The 18,385-nt window shown below is 37.8% G+C and overlaps 1 protein-coding gene across 3 annotated transcripts in view; it reads right to left on the bottom strand.

Moving 5' to 3' along the window:
* The window catches only part of STXBP6 (syntaxin binding protein 6), a 112,570-nt gene that overhangs the window by 87,121 nt on the left and 7,064 nt on the right, over window positions 1–18,385 (bottom strand). The window contains exon 1 of one of the 3 annotated variants that reach the window (XM_013174283.3): window positions 10,527–10,675. The exons of the other annotated variants lie outside the window; for them this stretch is intronic. The gene's annotated coding sequence lies outside the window, so the exon portion shown is untranslated. Of the gene's footprint in view, window positions 1–10,526; window positions 10,676–18,385 lie in introns of those variants that run through there. 3 annotated transcript variants of the gene reach the window in all.

Here is an 18,385-nt window from a genome sequence, read left to right as displayed (position 1 = left end):
TCTTGGTAGGTAGTACAGTCGTTAAATATTTTGCCACAAGAGATTTAAAAACAATCTTTACATTCATGATGAAAAGGTGAAAGTTTTTTTTTCTTTTTTTCTCCCTCACACATCACCATCTCCTAGAAAGAATGAGAGCAGGGAAAGAGAGAACCCACACTCTGCCAGTGACAAAACAAAATGAACGGGAGCTATGGAAAAAGGGAGACAAACCCCCACTTTTCAAAGTGCTATAAGATCAGAACAGGAATAAATAAATCGCACTAGGTATACATATATCCTCATTTTGTCCATTCTGCACAGCTCTCCTCTCATGTACTGAGGAAGTTCTTTCATCACAGAAGGTAATCAGGTTGGTCAAGTGTAATTTACCACAGCGGCTCTTCCTACTCACCTTCTTGTCCTTCATGTGCTTGGAAATAGCTTCTACTGGCAAAACACAAGGGCCTGCTAAGAATTCTTACAATTAAAAAAGAATTTTAATTCTAAGTTAAATTTACAGTTTACAAGGTGGGGGGAGGGGGGAAAGGAGGGATATGCGGTAGGTATTCTTTCATGTTGCTTATTATGTCCCCTTCACTATTTCTTAACTGTGATCCTCTGCATGCCATACCATGGTGAACTCTAGGTTGTTTAGATGCTAACTGTTTTACCAAGAACGTGTCAATGGCAGAAAGGCTTGGTCCCAACAATGAAAAAAGGATGGTACAAATACCATATAAGAAGGCTGGATCTTTAAAACATACCCCACAGAGTTGAGGAACATTACATTTGCTTGCTGCATTCTTCCAGATTATGGTCAGGGATATGCATGGGGTAAGCATAATATGATTTGGCTTATGCTTCTCACTTGCGTTTTAAGAGAAGCATATTTTTTGTAAAACATCCAGGGAATTCTACTTCTGTCAGACACATGCACAGTATGTTGCAATTCCTGGAACCAGTACTCAACCACAGAGAGTGTATTCTGCGAGCAAGAGACGAAACAGCTAATGCTGGTGACAGTTCAGAGAATAAGTCTGTATACAGTTACTGACATCATTTTGTTTCATAAGCAGTAATTTGCTACATGCAGGCCACAATGGCTGCAAAGCAGAGAACTGGGGGTTATCCTCACTGAATGACTTCTCAGTGAAGTTTATTTAAAGGTTTATTTGAAGGTTTATTTAAACCCATTGCTTCAAGACTGTTCACTTGAAATATTTCTTTTGGACTGTTCACTTGAAATATTTCTTTTGGACAGGGAGAAGAAGAAATGTCCCTTGTTCCCTGCTTCCCATGCAAGCTCAAGAATTTGAGAGTCATTTTCTTCTTCCACCTGACCACCGGTCTGAGACAATCTGACGACATCTAATTCTCTAATCCGAGTGCAGTCATACCTGCTCGGAGCCAGGAAAAGATGGCTCTGACCTTAGGCACTACAGCACAAAATCCAGAGAATACAGGGATACGGAATCCTCACTAGCCAGTATTTCAAAACCTAATGGATAAAAAGAAGGTTTTACTGACTTCACAATATGTTTCTTGGTCTTGGAAAGCACAGTGAAAACCCTTAAGTCTTCTGGTGATCTCACCGCACAGAGACCAGCACAGTTCCCAAACCCATGACTCATTCTTATCCCCAGCATTTTTTTTTCTATTTTTTTCTTCTTCTGGGAGACAGCTGTTTTGTTTATGATGAATTAATTACTTTAGTATGTCTTGCTTATAAAATATCAGGCTTCACTTTGTATGCAGGAAGTAGAGCATGTCAGAAACCTCAGTCATGCTCCTGCCTTACCCTTTTTAACACTATTGTCTCAAAACTGAAATGGCAGTGTATGCTGAAAATGTTTGAAAAATTTATTTAAGAAAAATAAAACATTCTGTTGCCAATAAAGAATTACTTCCCCAATTATGAGATGCAAAACTGTGCAACTTCTAAATATTCAGGTTTTGAACTTTAAAGTTTATTTCCATAGGTCTTACACATCAAAAACTAAACGTTAAGATAATATTTTATTTTAATGTCACAAGAAACAAATAAGACCCAAGTACAGTTTCTCAAATAATTGATAACTTTCAGCATTGTTTAGTTTGATATCAGAACTCCAAACAGTAGAGTGTTTTCATTTAGAAAAACTTGTTAATTTTTTAACACGGTGTTTTTCATTACACACTGGCATAATATTAGTGGAGTTGCACAAACTTAAGTTAGTAACCACTACATGGTGTTTGCCTCCTCCCTCTGTAAACATTTGTTTTTGTCTAACCCTAAAATGCACAGAATCCCACCATTAACCAGTTCAACAGAGATATATTTACCTGTGTATACTTACTTATCTCCTCCCCCACCCTGTCATCACTGTATCCTCCTTTGCACATGGCTCATTGTTTTCTAACATAATACTTCCTCCTTTTTATCCGGTTTCTTTCACAATACTACTCTAAGGTGCATCTAATTTGCATTTCAGTGAAGAAAACCTGGCAGGTCAAAACATTAACAGAGGCTAAGCACTCATATCTCAGTGAAATCCAGCTCCAAACACCTTCAGAAACTTCTAACTCCAAAATATCCTATTTACACTCAATATATTACTTTCCACTAGCATTTAAGGGGATCTCTGCTCTTTATTCATTGCCTTAGATAAGGTTCAATCCTGCAAAAGAAAGATCTTTCCCACAGCTTTTCATACCAAATGCAAGAGGAGACATGCATCCAAACAGTTGAAATGCTAAAGAAACCCTTTAGCAATTAAAGAAGTGCATACTTTTAACGTGAGATATAGAAGTAGCCCAAACTAAGACTAATAATTCTGATCAAACAGATGGAATGTGAGTTAGAGATTTAAGAATTTAGTACCCCTGTATGAGGCACCCAGCAATTCCTTAGTAAAATGCATATTTTGATATGACCAATACAAAAACAACACTGCAATCACCACTTCCCTACCAGCCTTTATTTTCTCTTTTTGCAGCAAAGCAACCAACATGCGACAGTGACATTCAGGTCTGGTAACTGCAGTGCCAGCTATCTGACAAAGATGCAAAAGGCACAGAACGTAACAGCTACAACACAACTGTATTGTGCAGAGTTCAGGACACCAGCATTTCCATCAGCAGATCACTTGGTGATAGCCAGAGAAGTACTGGCTTTAGAGATGTAATTTTGTAACATGTTCCCATTTTATTCTCCCCAATAAAAAAATCAAAATGAATCTAGTTTCAGAGCTTTGAAAGGCAATATTGAAATTATGCCGCTCTGTCTACCCTCTACCTTAAAATAAATCAGAAAAGATTTCTTCCAAATGGAGTAGGTTGTTCTGATACATCAGATAAAATACTTTCAACCAAACTGTTTTCTTTACACAATGTCCATAACAAGATAAATATATAGCACTACTAACTTCATCTACTTAGATACTGCTATCAGCAGAAAAACAAGTCTTATACAAAAGAAATTTAGGATACTCATGTCAAAAGAAATGGCTAGTAAAATATTTTAAAGAACTACGGTTTACGTTATCAAAAAGGATTACCAATTTGTTCACAATCTTTGTGTGTTAAAAAAAACAACACACAATACCATCAATCCAGCCTCCTGCACAGCCAACAGCCACTGGTGTTTCTGCAATCCTTTACTTTTTCAATATAAAGCAAACAAACAAAAAAACCTTCATATTTAAATAGGCATTTTGAATAGTCTTAGTAGTTATAGGACCATAGGGTGCCTAGGCAGTTCAATCAGCATGGGAAACAGAAGAGTGGCTCAAAAGTAACTATTTGCACAAGGACAATGTACATCAGCAACAGCTTGAGCAAATTTACTAACAAGCAAGCAGGATCCAGAGCCTATACTGGATCCTTTTGTTATCACGCAGCTATTTCAAGTCTCATTGTGACAGAGAATGGGAAAAAGAAAAGAAGAAATCAAGCAAACAGTATTGATTTTTCACTTGGTTTCAGAAGGTTTTAAATAACAGACTGCAAATCACCTGAGAGTGGAGGCTACCAGGACATGACAGCAAACCAGGGACAGAAGAGAAGCATGATAGAGGAAGCTTATCCCACACACACCTCAGTGCTAGCTTGCAGAGTAATATCTCCTATTCAGCAGCATTAGCCAGACTGAGGTGTTTTTCATTTTCAAAGAAAAAAGCAATTAAGTAACGGACCACCTAGCACAGCAGCTGAGCAGAGGGAAGGCTGCTAGCACGCATCACAAAGCTACATCAGTGAACTGAAAACTCTGTGCTTCTTTGTTTAGCAAGGGCAATGAGGACCTCCGACCTGCAGATAGAGATCTTCAGAGAGGAGGCTGCTAGACTTCTGCAGAAGGGCAGAGGCAGCATGATTTGGCTTTGACTGAGAAAGGCCACACTGTCTCTCAGCCAGGATGCTTCCTGTAGGAAAGTCAGAAAGCACAGAACAAAACTTAAGGACGATAATCCTCAAAAGACTCTTCAGCACCATAAGAATGTTCTTAGTCTGACCAAGTCTGTGCTGAGATTCAGTGGGAAAGAAAAATGACACAAGCAACTCTAGCCTAATAAGAGCATGTTAAAAAAATAATGATAAAAAAAAAAAAAGAGAGACAAAGGGCCTGCCAAGCCTTGCAGCTCTTCCACGTGAAATCAAGATCATGAGATGGATATCCCCTCTAACAACAGTATGGTAATTACTGAGCCTGACACATCATACCAGTGTCAATCAAAATTCCTTCTTATTCAAACACAGGAACAGTTCAAGCATAATAGAAGTAACTGCTCAGACTGCAACAACCCTTATCAATATTTATCAACATCTTCAGGGCATAACTCCATCCTAGGAGAAGATAAACTGAGCAGGCCTGAAAGGAGAATTATGCAAGAAATTGTCTTCCTTCAGTATGGTTCTATTTCAGTATAGGTCAGTAACTGGCAATCTTCTGAATGCCAAGGAGACTCTAGCCTGTAAACTTAAACAAATTACAAATAAATAAATCAATAAATAAATCCTTGCAACTATAACCATATCTGAACAGAGAAAAGGAGTCCAAATAGCTAGCATAGCTATTTGACACGTGAAACAGTGAAATTAACATTTTAGTATTGTTTTTTTTCCTGAGAAATTTATGCAGTTGTTCAGAGTTAAAAAACATTACTTAGATCACTAGTAAGTAACTACCCATAAGACAATGGTTACAAATGTTAACAGTTTAATTAGCCTCTCAAAATGCTGGCTATACATAAGAGCATTTCAATGAAAACATGAGACTGTAACTTCCCCATGAACAATCATATGAAATTTTGACATGGAATTTCATAATTCCACGGTGAATTCCTTGGTGAATTTCAAGGATTTCATTATTTCACACAGGGTTTCTCTGCTTTTGGTGTGTTTGTATGAAATGGAAAGCATAACTGCCCATTGTAACCAAGCATTGTTATATCTACTTGTTGATAAAACAAACCCATTCTGCTTAGCCATCTCTGTTGCATAGAGAAGCAACACTGAGATTGCTCTATTGCTGTTTTCTCTTTCTAAATGAACTAGCACCCATGCCAGGTAAACTACCCATGAAGAATTACTGATGGTAGAGAACCACAGGAAACAACTAACCAACTTCTATTTCTGGGGGGTAGGACTAGAAGACAGTGAACGTTTTTGTTCCGGAAAGCAGCTGAACTCATGGAAATTCAGTAAAACAGGTCTGGAAAGCATTTCAGAAGATCCAGTCCCTCCTAGGGACAACTCCAGCACACATTTACAACTGGTATTTGCCCAAAATATTTTTAATGCCACCCCAAGGTAACCTCCTTACAGAGGTATTTTTTCCTCCAGGACATAAAACCAGGAAGTGTCATTCCTAAATCTCTCTAGCGCAAAGGAAATCCATCACTTCATGTATATTAAACGAGAGAGAGAGAGAGAGAGAGAGAACAAGCTTTTCCTTGGGTGTTTTAATATCCTTTTACCCCACTTACCTACTAATGTCATTTGTACTGCTTGAGCCACCATTGCTATGCAGTAGTTCAAACTCACAACCACCACCAAGCTGCATGCCTATGTGACACACACAGGTATCTTAAAAAGTAGTAGTAGGATTAATAAATTGGCATTTAAAAATAAGAAAGTATTGTCCTTGTGCTGATCTTAAACTAGTTTGATCAGAATTTGATAAAAAATAGATCTCAATCTTCCAAATCCACATTTAAAACAAACAAACGACCTTTCTATTTAGTACTTGATAATCATGATTTGACTGATCAAAACAATAGACACATCAGTCCAGAAGACAACCATCGGTACTAGTTGCAGAATATACAGTTCATGTCTGAAAGATGCACGTGTCCTATTTGCACCACACTTAATTACACCGCTCCACCAGGCATTCCCCTCTTACATACGCGTCCTGTGTTACGCACTGGGTTAGCGCCCGTGCCTGTGACACATAAGCATGAGGTAACTGCAGTGCTTATGCGTAGGGTAGAGGTGTCCAACAGACTCACAGGTCACATGCGCCTAAGCTAGAATAGCTCAGCACTTTCACAGCAAGAAGTAGATGGCTTGCTGTACGGACTATAAATGGCGATGTTGACAAGTGTTATAAAAGACAGACTCTTTTCCAGCTGCTACAAGACTCTACGAACCCATTAGAGCAGTGTGAGAGCATTAAAGCAATCTACAAGAATCTGAACAAAAATCTTCAGCGTCTATTTGAAAGTGGATTCAAAAACTGCCATTTATACTAAAGTTGTCATTTTCGTATAATTAAAAATCCACAATGAGAGTCATCAAATATCCAAATGGAGAGACCAGAGACATGGTTAGAGCATATTCATAAAGAAAGGTTAAATGAAGCATTAAATTACAGTCCCTCTTCAATAACAGCTGAAATCAAACTAAAAACATAAGATTCCAACACATATTAAAGTTTTCATTTTAGATATTAATTTCTTCAAACACAAACCACGTATTCCTTCAGTCACAAAGTTTTTCCCTTGTAGCACAAGTCCAGACAGAGACAACACATCAGTTTTTCTTTTTTTTTCCAAAATTAGGCTTAGACTGAATAGAATTACTGAGATCATGAAACATGCTTACTAAGCATTGCCAAAAGAGAAACAGCCATGTCATACTGTACACAACCTCCATTCAGTTTCTTGTGATATGTGAATTAATTCCCTTAAAGAACAGCAAAGGAAATTCATTAAAAAGCATCCTTAAATTTTACGGAAAAGCAAGGTGCCAGTTATCACCTTCTGGCACCATCACACAAAACAAATAGGTCACCTATGAGCAGACAGCATATCTTTTCCTTTTTTCCTTCCTTTTTAAAAGGAGCAAAACCACAATGAACTTAACTGATAAACCTCAATACTTTAGCCTAACAGGTGGCTTACTAATAGAAACAAAATGTTCCAAAAACACCCCATAAAACCATGAAAATGGAAAGGTCAATCTTAATTAGTTATAATTCTGTTCTGAGTGAACACAGACACACTGAAAATATACTGAAATAAAACATTAGATGTGGAAGTTCATCTTCTTTAGCATCTTTCTGCTGACCGGCATCAGCACCCCTTCTCCCCTCCTGAGACAGTATTTCGACATACGAGGACAGAGTGGTTGCATGGTTTCTACACAGTATAGCTATGTTATTAAACCAAGAGGGAAAGAAAAAAAAATGGTATGCAAAGGCTAGATTCCCAAGCTGCTCTCACTTGAGCCCAGGGATGGTATCAAAGGGGAAGGCTACTGTTCTCCTCCTGCTCTATTTCAAAATGACCTCTCTTTGATTATTTTAACCACCCCCCCCCCCCTTTTTTTTTTTTTTTGCCAAATTGGAAATATCCAGGAATATTACCATGGCTACTCGTAGAAAACAGTAGCCAAACAGGCCTTCCTCATTTACTCTGAAACAAGGATATCACAGAATGGTTAACATTGGAAGGGACCTCTGGAGGTCCCCTGACACAACACCCTGCTCAGGCAGGGCAACCTGCAGTCCACTGGCCAGAAACCACGTGGAAAAACAATTCAGAAGAATAGGGTTCTAAGATTGTGTGAAATATCTGCACTATTAATGAAGTCTAGAATTTAGAAATAAATTTATGGAAATAAATTCCATTAAACAACCACCACTGGCATTACACAAGCTTCAATATGAAACCAATGCTTCTATTAAAATTCAAACAATCACGAACTTGAATCACTGAACAGGATTGATGTCTACTGACTTGTAGATCAAAAGACTAAAAAAAAACGGTTGCAATGAAGCATTCACTTTCCTTAAGAGACTGAATTTTTAGAGAACCATATCCTGGAAGTCTCATTGTTGTTCACATTAACAGAAAATTTCAGAGATCTTCCTTTATGAGGCACCACAACCTCCACCTCAGAAAGGAAAAAATAAATAAATAAATAAATAAATTCCTGCAACTAACTTTTTTGATATAATTCCTTCCAGCGTATGCCAGGAACTGTTTGTTTCCTCAATGTTACTGCAACATTGCTTCTTATTATATAGTTTTAGAATAAAGTTAGCCTCTATGCTAAATGAGCACCAACATTCTGTATCTTTTGCCATTATTATAATCCAGACACAAAGGCAATACAATTTTTCACCACGAGTAGTACATTCTGCTCAATATCTCTACTCCAAATCAGTTGACCTGTAACTCCTGACCTGTGCTTACTATTTAGATACACTTTTGAGGAATGCCCTAAGCAATCCATATCCTTTAACAAGCCTCAGCAGATCAGTTTCCTACCCGTTGGCTGACAATTTTTTCAGCAGACCCTTTCCATAAAGTACTACCTGTACATTGTATTTCAATACAATTCAACCCCTCAAATTTCATTCTATGATCTCAACATACAGATAGCAACTTCAGTTGATATAGGTGAATAAATCATTTATCTAAAAGCCCAATTTATGTATGTAAATGTTTTTTTAATGCATGTAACTTTTTTTTTTTCAGCACTTTGCAGGTGGTATAGAAGAAAAGGAATCAGGAGCAAAGCATTTGATCTGAATGCCATAACTGTGGAACATTACTTGCTCAGACCCACACTAGTCTGAGTTTATTGACTTTTTGGGTGTGCTCCCTGAATGAGGTGCAGGAACAGAGAAGTGGCCCAACTGCCATTTCTTACATAACTTTAATTCCAGGAAAAATACTTAACTAACCAGACTTTTGAGCCTATTTCTTCCAATTCAAATACATTAGTAGACTACATTTTTGAATACTTCATAAAATGAGAACTAAAGATCTATTTCCTTTGAAGAAGAGTGTTTTGATGAGAGACCAATCTAGAACAGTTTTAAGTCTTAATAAAATGGCCTTGTTGCTATTATTTGACAACATACTTTCAATGAGCAAAGTAATTACCTTACTTTCCTGAGCTTTATTTAAGCAGGGAGGAGAGGTGAAGCCTACACGTGTGCAACCACTTATGAATGAAGCTCACAGTACAATCCTGGTATAACTTCAAAATATGAATGGAGAGGGAGTAGACAAGAGAAAGGGAGAAAAGGCCCCATGTGAAGCAGATACCCACAACCTCTTCAAGCTACCTGTGTTTCATAAACAAGATTAGAAATCCCAAAAGACCTAGAATCACATAAAATTACACTACCTGTTTACTTGAAATCAACAAGCAGTTCTGGTTACTACTGCTGTCCTCAATGACAACGAAGTCGGATGAATTGTATTTTCCATTTGAGCCCATGTAATTTGTTTTACATTCTCATAAGTTGAGAAGACCCCAAGCTAAAGTGTAGCTCTGTTCCCTGGATTTACCACTACTCTGTCATCAGATTACAGAATTTTTTCATACAAGACTCTCAAACCTAGTCATTGTGGACTCCGCAGCTCTCACAAAGATGTTGTCCAATTCTCTCTTCTCCTTCCTTGAACTGCAGAGATGCTAGTTACATTTCACAGACAGACAGGAAAAACTAGGTCCTTCTAACGCAACTAGGTTTTCTCTGCCTTCTAGAAGGACAACTTGTCCTCCTCAGAATCTTATTTCTCAAGAAGCCAGGAGAACTGTGCCTACCCCAGTTCTTTCAGTAGTTCAAACTGGATTTCCCTGTTTTGCAGAGAAAAAGTTGTCAGTAACAGGGGTACTCCTTCACCATGCATACCTACAGAACTTCCTATCATTTTGACATTGCCTACAACCCAACTCAGAAGGATTGTTTTGCAGTGACCCTATGCAGCAGTGTAGGTAAAATACATATGTTATTTTATAGTTTAGCTTCCTTCCTTTCATGGAAGGATAATATTCAGATGCTTTTGTACAGCTGTGTTCCTGTTGAGGTTACTAATGCTTTTAGTATACCAGCACATTTGGAGCCTTATAAGTTTATTCTGACACTTGTGAGCTTGTCTAAAGTAAAGGACAAATGTTTGCTAAGCATTCAAGATGTATGTGGTATTCCTTCTGCCTTTTGTAAATACATTAACTGCTGCAAGATATTTGACAACCAGCAAGTCCAAGGTTTAAAAAAAAAAAAAAAGAGGAAGGTATACATGGAAACTCAAATTGCTACTTACCGTAGAATTGCCCCAAGTTCCCCACTATTCCACTCCAAAAGCATGAAGCCTTGTTAAATAAACAATACACATCAGATTCTAGAGAAAACCCAAATGTTTACTGTCCTTTAGCTGTCTTTGCTGTCGTACAATAGAATTTACTGCTTTGGTGCCTTCTCACAACTGCAGTAAGAACAATTCAGATCTAGTATTTCCATGTACGCAGTACTAGAGCTGTGTTCATACAAAACAATTGTCTTCTCTGTTCTTTTCTGAAAGGGAAGAAAAATGGCTCAACTCAGGGATTTTTGAGCACTATCAGGGTACAGCGAGAAGGGCAAACAGCTGTAAGAATGTAAGCTGAAGTCAAAACAAAAGCATTTTCAACTACGTTTTCATAAGCTAGAAACTTCTAGAATTGTTAAAATCCTATTGCAATTACTGTTGTTAATATTCTTTTGCGATCAATATTCTTCACCTTAACATGCATGATACTCTATACCATCTTAAACATCATTCTGTACATTTGTGCTGATAGCTCAACACTCTTTTTTCTTTTAATTTAAAGTCTTCTTTTTAGTAATAAAATTTCAGAATAATCATGCTGTAATCTGAGTAGCATCCTGCTGCAACTACAGTCTTCTTAACCATCCTTTCTAAAGTGAAATTTGGCGAAGGGAGGGAAAAGTAGATAAAAGTAACTCAGTTGCATGACCAGGATAAGGAGAAGGAAATTCGAATAGGAAGAAAGAAAAGAAGAGAACTCCTATATTTTCACAGGAAGACAAGCCTGCAATGGGGACAGGACAGACTTTTAAGAACAGAGAAATATCTTTCTTTGAGAGGAAGAGAACCCTGAACTATCATGCATTCATCAGAGAGCCAGGATCCTGTTCTATATGAAGAAGTCTTGTTAAGGTTGTCATGTTTTTGGCTAAAATAGAACTAGTTTTCTTTGCAGAGGCTGGTATGATGTTGTGTTTTGAATTCCGAATGAAAATAGTCGTGATAACACAGCAATGCTCTAGTTGCTGCAGAGCAGTGCTCACACAGAGCCAAGGACATTTCAGATTCTTGTGCTGCCTTGCCAGTAGGAAGGCTGGGGGTGCACCAGGAGCTGGAGGGGACACAGCCAGGACAGCTGACAGACTGGCCGCAGGGATGTCTCACACCACACGGTGACATGCTCAGCAATAACAGCTGGGGGAAAGAAAAGGAGACGGAAATGTCTGGAGGGATGGAGCTTGCCTTTCCAAGGAACCATTATGTGAGATGAGGCCTGCTTTCCTGGGAGTGGCTGAACCCCTGCCTGCCGATGGGAAGTAGAAAATGAATTCCTGAGCTTGCTTTGCTGGTGTGTGCAGCTTTTGCTTTACCTAGTAAACTGTCTTCGTCTCAGCCCATGAGTTCTTGCACTTTACCTTTCTGATTCTCTCTCCAACCCCACTGTGGGGAAGTGAGTAAGAGGCTGTGTGGTAATTAGCTGCCTGCTGGGCTAAAAGCATGACAAAGGTTAATGATGTTCTGTGCCCACTATGTGCATCAACCGGAAAAATTCCTCAGAGATCTTTGGACAGATATTTAAAGCATTAAAGACAAGTGTTTACATTTAACATCTCTTCCTAGTATCTTTCCCAATGCAAGGAAGATTCAACCATATTTCTTATCACAGATATAATATGTATTTACACATTACCTTAATGATTATATTACACATTACCTTAATGATTATATTAATATCACAGTTGTAATTTTCTAAGATTTGATTATGACAAATTTTAAGAACAGAATGTAACTCTTCAAGTCTACGAAACTAGCCAGCTTTCTGAATTCTTCAATCATCATCAATCAGAACAGAGCAAGACCTACACTCCTCACAGCAGTCTCATGAGCCACAGTGCAAAAAACAAAACAAAACAGGAACTCAGAGGTCAAAATTGAAGTCTTGAAACATACGAGAAAGATTAAATGATTTTTAAATAAAGTATTTATGTGCGGAGTAGATGAAGAGTACATATCTGAAGAGTAATGCTGAACTAAAATATAACAGACTACATCCAGCAGAACAACTACAGCGAGGCCACAGATGAATCACCACACATACAGACAGCCAAAAAACTTTCAAAAAGAAAACCACTAAACATCACCCTTAAAGGTCTGATACATGCACTTATTTATGTATGCTTTATTTTTTCCATTCTCCACTATTATAGCTGAACCGAATTTTCCAGAAGTTGATTTTTTCATCAAGGTTCCAACACCACAGAACTGGGATACTACCAGTGTTACAGTACTTCAATATAGCTATTATTCCTGCTTATGTGTTAGAAAGGTTTCAAAGGAGTCAAATGAATTTTCAAAGTTAACTTCCCAAAATGCTCTGTAAAAAAAAAGAAAAAGAAAAAAAACCCAAGCTTAGATTTTTTTATCCTCAAAAAACCCACCAGCAACAGCAAAAGAACAAAAAAAAACCACCACCCATTACTACATTTGCCTCAACAAAGGTACAAGTCTCATATGCAAAGTACACATGCCTTAAGAGCTAAAGAACCTTCCATTTGAGAATCTTCTATCTCTCCAAGAAAATTTCATACACAAAGTGTTAAAAAAAAGACAAGCAACTCTGGGAAAATTGGCATCTATAATGCAAGGTACACATGAGTGCAGGCAGACAGCATAATACAGACATTGCTCTTGCAACTTCTTAAAAGGATTTCATTTAATTTTTACAACGATATCAATTTGTCAAAAGATACATCTGTATGAGAGCTGCTTCTTAATCCACATGACAGAGAGATTTTGAGATTGAGAAGGACAGAGTTAAGTGCATTTTGTGCTTTTAGCTACTATGCCTAGTGACGTTTCATTCTCTCTTGAAAGAGCAATCTTTTGTATGGCCATCTGCACAGTAAGTGAAGAGACAGAGATTTTTTCAAATAAGGATGATATCAGAAAAGTGTGGGTATGGCCCTAATAGCCAGATGCATACTTTGAATTCTTTGCAACTCAATTAAGTTGCTCGCTCAGCTTGACAATTCTAGCATCATTTATATACTTGAGACTAGAGACTATTTGCTTGCTGTAGAAAGAACAATTTCATAGAAATCCCAAAGAGAACTGAAAAAGTCCATCTGGAATCAAGTAAGGATACAGAGTTAATAAAATTTCAGAAAAAAATCTTCCAAAATAAATCTTCCAAGAAATACTTATTGTCTCAGCTTTCTGTTCAGTCCAAAGACAAAAAATGTGTCTTTACTCAATCAACCCAATCAATAAATCATTTACCAGGACTCACATTATCAATCCAGAACTTATCAGTTCTCAGGTTACTTCTGTTCTAAGCTCTTTTGTGTACTATTAATAAAGTGAAGCTCTGCAAATTGACCATTGGTTTTATTCAGCTTCATAATCTATATAAGAGAAGATTTTTACAGATACCTAAGTTTAGAAAATTCATATTTAATATAAGGACTATCTTACAAACTAAAATGAAACATCAAACACCAAAAAGAAGTACAGTATAGACAGGAAAAGATATTAGTTTCTCTCTAAAAAAGCAGAAGTCTAAGAAATGAATAATGTCTAATTAATTTACATATGTATGGTAAAATAAATTGCTAAGGGTAACAAATAGGAATTTTCTTAATAAAAATCTGTAAGTATGATGAATATATCAACAGTGTTTAAAGTGCTCAGACTTCCTGGAACAAGAGAAAAAGCTAACCAGAGCAGGAGGCAGCTATTCAGCATCCTGTACCTTGTGATACAGATAATCTTACAATGAAATCAATTGCTCCTTTCAATGAAAGATTAAAACATAACTAATGGATCTATTTCTCTTGCCTTTAAATCTGCATTAATCCAATTTTAGGCTTTATAGATAGAGAATACTCTGCATGATATTAAAGTACATACTATCTTAGACTTGTAAACACTCCACTTGGAGGCAAAAAAAACACTCACCATCCCAAATTTGTCTTTTCCTTTAACAAACATTTATTTATATTTTCATCTTTCCACACTAGCACTGCATTGACTTCCTTTGCTCCAATATAGCAGAAGGAACAACCATTAGTTACCTACCTAACGTATCTCCAGGGCCCTCTGTCCATTCTGCATTCTCAAATTCAACCCCTTACTCTATACATACTTCTCCCAGCTTTTTGTTTAAGGATTTTCTAGAAAAAGCTACCCAGACCTGGATAAAGGTGTTTATTTTTAACAGCTACTATTTACTCAATGAGTGTAAAATATTTCACATCCTCCTGCCACAGTGTAGCATATCTGGAAAGACACAGAATGTACCACAGTGGTATTTACAGAACACTTGCCTTCCATCCCTTATCACCAACAACTTTGTTTCATTTAAAGTATGCAACTCACACAAGAAAGAAAAAAGAAATTTTGTGAAGGGGAAGAGAAGTGAAAACTACAGAGAAACGAAGAGCTAGAGAAGAAGTCACATTCTCCCCTTCCCAAAAGACAGCATTCAAGATAAGCTGAAGAAGTATGGTGATTTAGATAAGGAAAAGAAAAAAGGAGGAGAGGAGAGAACTAACTTGTCAATGGAAGAATCAATCTCTAGTCAAAATCTTCTCTCCACAGATGCAGAATTTTATGCTCAAGGTGAAACATAACAGGGAAATACACACATACAAAGTCCTTTAAGAAGGCACAGGGGACCACTAAATAAGGTCTGAAAGAGAGCAGGCTGATGATTCACATACAAAAGACTAAAAGATGAGAACAAAACGGAATGATGAGAAATATTGAAAGAGTAGCAAAAATTATAAGGGCTGAAGATGTTAAGAGCAAGATTAGGCAGGGTAACACGCAGGCCTAGGTCATGGGAATAATCCTTGCTGAGGAGGACAGCTGAACCAGTGCCACTGGTTCATTAGTCAGATACACAGCCCTACCAGCTTCCACACCTCAGTGTGAAAAAGGCTTATCATGCACTTGTCTTGTGTTCCTGAGGTACTGAATTCTCACCTCCTTCCATCTCAGTTGTGTTTTCAGTGGGACTGCTGTATTTTCTCAAAGTCCTGTAGTATCTCTGCCATTTTCAGAACAATTTATTCAGATGAGCTTATTACAAGACATTGCATCACCATTCAGGCCAAACTTTTTTGATCCCCAGTACTCTCAGGTTAGCACACGTAATGAAATAAGAAGGATATTTCTCTCTCGCTACCAGCAAAAATACATTTTTCACCCTTTCAGGAAAGCAGGATTCCTTTTCAATATTGGAAGGAGAGAAACTGTCACATCTTTCTCATGCCACCTTTTGGAAGGGATGGGTTTGAAACAAACCAAAAATGAATATGAGCTCTCATATCAAAGCATGAGACTAACTTCAAAACATGTCTTGAAGTTCAGGGAAACCTATGTCGCAAGAACATGACTTACATCTGCGTAATGGAGGGAACATACGGAAAGCTAACTCTGGATTTACTGCTGTGTCAACAGCAGGAAGTAAACAAATGCACTCCTTTAACTCCGGCTACCAAATCAGGAACAGATCACTAAGAAATACCCACACCTAAGTGTTCACATGGGTGGCTTTTATTGCTGCACCTGTGAAATTCATTTCTTCTTGTGCAGGGTACCTACACAAAGTATGTCAGACTACAGAGCAAAATACAGCAGATACATGCAAAGAGAGGCTGGAAATGTAGTAGTCCATATACACCATTGCCTATTTTAGTCTAGAAACATAAATAACTGTTTTGTTATAAAATGGAAAGGGGAAGAAGTTTGTATCATCAACTGGGCAAGGTTCTACATGGCGTAAGTCCACGGCTTCAAATACCAAGGGACTTCAAATGCACACTGAGGTGCACTTCAAGTCTTTTACTGAATTGCTTAAAAAGATAAAAATGAAGTCTGATACACTGGCAATCTTTAAAAATGGAAAAAGAATGATGGATTATGATCGCAGTTTTACCACTGAAGTGGCATGACCTTAAACAACTCACGTAAGGTCATGCACTTCAGCAGTAAACTGGGGTTAACCACACCTAGCTCCCAGATGTATTGAAAAACTTGGCATTTGGGAAGCACTTGTGCAACCCCAGGTGACAGCCACTGCTGAACACCCAGACTACGTGTTGCACAGCCGCATTCCTCAGCCCCATTACTTCTCCTCCGGAGGAGGGCTGTAGGGAAGCCCCACTTAGCATTCAAAGTGCTACCTGGACTGCTGGCAAAGACAACCCCCTCCTTCACTTTTCCCAGTAAATCAATACAAAACAAAGAACAAATCCCAAACTGTACATAGCTAGCTTTTGAATGAATAACAATATTATTTCTGCACACACAAAAAAGCGGTATTTAAAGTCTCTCCAAGGTTTCAGGTAGATAATTTGAAGATTGCATATCATTCACTTCAGCTATTACTATTCAAAACAAACATCTAATCGCACAATAACTCAGCATCTTGACAGTACACTGCTTCACAAGCTTCCATAGGGGACAAACATCAAATAAATGAGCGTCCGATATCACTGGAGAATTCCCAGTTTCATTTACCCAAACATCCACAAAGCAGTCAGCTCCCTAATTAGTTAGTGGAGAGGGAGGGGAAGCAGAGTTGCAAACATTCTTGTCACCCACCTAATAACCACGGGAGAGCATTGTAATTACACTCCAGGATCAAGCTTTACCTAAGCCCAGATCTCTGCACACTCTCATGCATAAGTAGTCACTTCTGTAAGAAGAAGAGTTAGTAGATTAATACACAAGTAACTAGGAGTAGGATTGGACCCACAGAACCACAGCAAAGGAGTTCACAAGACCCATCATAAGCACTTACTCTTCCATTCAAAACTATCAATGGCTCTTTCACAATGACAGCACTGAAAAAAAAAAGAAAAGCAGTTTTATTTTACCTGTGACTAAGACTAATGTGTGTGTGTACACATATCATGTGTACACATTTTTTTTTCTTTTATGGAAAATAAGATGATAGTATCAAGATATTTACCAGCTCTCATCTGGTATCTTTAAAGTTCTCTTTTTAGAAGGCTAAGGCTCATGATTCGTAAAGAAAAAAAAAAAGCTACCAGTGTTTAAAATTTTAACCACATGCTGTTTGCCCCCCAAATTGAAACACTGCCTAGCAACTGAACAGAACCTGAAACTATCTGTCTTTTACTTGATTCTTCTGATGATCTAAGGGTGCCCTATACAAAGCTCACATTTACTAAATTCCTTAATCAAAGTATAAGCTTTTAGTTTCTCACTCCTATAAGAGCTGGTATATTAATCTTCTGTCAGATCAGTGCTTATAGTGAAAATACTACAAGACATAATGGTTTTACTTTTATTTTAAAATATTAAACATAATATCTGAGATCCCATCAACGCATTAAATATAAATTACTGGTCCTAGTATCATCCAAAGAAGTTTCACAGATCAATGAATTCTCTTACCTTCATAAGGCTTTCCCAGCTCAAACAGAGATGTTGCCCAGCAGCTGATCCACAGGGCTGGGAACAAGAACCACTCACAATTCAGTACCAACTTGGGGCTTACACGGAGAGTGGTGGGCTAAGATGTGTAAACAGGACAGAACCCAGTCTTTTCCAACCTTAACGATTCTGTGATTATTCCCAACTCACATAAAAGCTATTTCTGCCCATGCTTTCTCACACTTCTTACTGAAGTAACGCCATTACTATTTTGTGAAACACTACAACGCTCCAATTCATGCCCTTAAGGCTTCCAACTACTTCCACTGACTAGACAGGAAACACAGACACCATAGACCAGGGGATAATTAGGTGCCACAATGTAAACTCATAACACACAGTGCAAGGCAAGGCCTGACATAAAAGACTCAAGTTTTAAGCACAGACTGAACCACAAATGCACTTTG

Source organism: Anser cygnoides, chromosome 5 (assembly GCF_040182565.1).
Source record: "Anser cygnoides isolate HZ-2024a breed goose chromosome 5, Taihu_goose_T2T_genome, whole genome shotgun sequence".
In the NCBI taxonomy this organism is placed as follows: domain Eukaryota; kingdom Metazoa; phylum Chordata; class Aves; order Anseriformes; family Anatidae; genus Anser; species Anser cygnoides.
The sequence above is the reverse complement of the archived record's forward strand: the minus strand, read 5'-3'. Positions and strand labels throughout refer to the sequence as shown.